We start from the raw sequence: 2003 nt of genomic DNA on the forward strand, positions 1-2003 counted from the left end.
TGGCTAAAATTATTTTTTTTAAGATTTTGTTTATTTATTTGAGAGAGAGAGACAGGGATAGTGACGGAGAGCACAAGCAGGGAGGAGAGGGAAGAGCAGGCTCCCCGTTTAGCAGAGAGCCCGACTCAGGGCTCGATCCCAGTATCCCAAGATCATGACCAGAGCCGAAGGCAGACGCTTAATTGACTGAGCCACCCAGGTGCCCCTAAAATTATTTTTCTTAAAAGTTTCATGGGGGTGCATGGGAGGCTCAGTCGGTTAAGTGGTAGACTCGATTTCAGCTCAGATCATGATCTCAGTGCCTTGAGATCTAGACCCACATGGGGCTCTGCGCTGAGCATGGAGCCTGCTTGAGAGTCTCTCGTTCTTCTCTCCCTCTGTCCCTCCCCCCAGTTTGTGTGCTCGCTCTCTCTCTCTCTCTCAAAAAAAAAAAAAAGTTTCATAGAAGAGATAAAACTTGAGATACAAGTCTTGAATGTTGGCATGATTTATATTATTTGAATAAATAAAAGAAAAAATTGATAATATCAAGGTGAAGGCAGAGGATAGTAAGTTCAAACATGTGAATGCAAATTTATGCAAAATGATGAGATCTGTCAAGGTGCAGATAATTTAATGGGATGGAAGTTTTGGCCCATAACTCGACCAACAAATATAACCAGGATGGTAACCTAGAGCCCATGAACCACCATCCTCCTCTGCCCCATCACTACTTACTTATTGATACCAAATTCTGTTCCCTTCAGTTCCCTTTTGAATCAGTTTTCTTCCCTCTCTACCACCAAAATCTTAGTTCAGGCCCTTACATTTCCTTCCTGGGATTAGTGCTCCAAAACTAACTTGCTTTGCATCCCCATGAAAGTTACTAAATCCCTCTCAGATCCTCAGTTTTCCTATCAGAGAAGTGGACAAGATGATAAAACCTGTCTCTCAGGCTAGTGTACACTTTAAATAAGATATTACATGAAAAGTGCATAGCTCTGTACTATTTGCCTGGCAAATATTATGAACTCAATAAATATTAGCTTTGCCATATTCTTACTTCATCTTGTTATGTTGTCTCCCCTATTTTCTAGCTTCTAAACTATGGCTAGAATTAATCTTTCCAAAAATGTACATCTGATCATTTCAGTCTCCTGCCTTAAAATTTTCCAGTGATTTCTTATTGTATCAAGGATGAAATCCAAACTGCTTACTCTGGTATTGACCTTATAAGCCATCCATTCATTGGAAGATTAATTTAATTTTAAAAGTAAGGAAACCCCTTCTATGTGCCAGGAACTATTCTAGATATACAACAACAACAAGAACAACAAAAACACACTTGGTAGGGATGCCTGAGTGGCTCAGTCGGTTAAGCATCTGCCTTCGGCTCAGGTCATGATCCCAGGGTCCTGGGATTGAGTCCCACATCGGGCTCCTTGCTCAGCAAGGAGCCTGCTTCTCCCTCTGCCTGCCTCTGTCTCTCTCTCTCTGATAAATAAATAAAATCTTAAAAAAAAAACACACACACTTGGTAATTCAAAGTCTAGAATTCAAGATGATGTTCTGGTCTAGAAATTGAGATTTGGGCTCATCATCATTACGGTGAAACAGTGCGTATGACTGAGGTGGCTGGTGGAGAATATGAAGTGTGAGAAGAAAAAAAGGGTCAAGAATAAAACCTCTGAAACCACCAATAGTTAAGGGACAAAGGAAGAAGAGTCTATGAAGGAGACTGAGAAGGAGCAATTGGGAGAAATGGAACGGGAACCAGATGAGGCTGCCATTAAAGTCAAAGGAAGAGGAAGCGAAGGAGGGAGTGGTCAACCACAGAGGTAAATAGACCCTGCACTTAGAAAGCCATCCATAATGTGTATGTACCATGACAAGGGTGGAAACCTAACCACAAGAGCTTGAAAAGAGAATGGCAGGTAAGACAAGGAAAGCAGGATTATAGGCTATATTTTTAGGTGCCTTTTGGTGAATGAAAGAGATAGATCACTCCACTCCCGCCCCTGCAT

Source organism: Halichoerus grypus, chromosome 9 (genome assembly GCF_964656455.1).
Source record: "Halichoerus grypus chromosome 9, mHalGry1.hap1.1, whole genome shotgun sequence".
NCBI lineage: Eukaryota > Metazoa > Chordata > Mammalia > Carnivora > Phocidae > Halichoerus > Halichoerus grypus.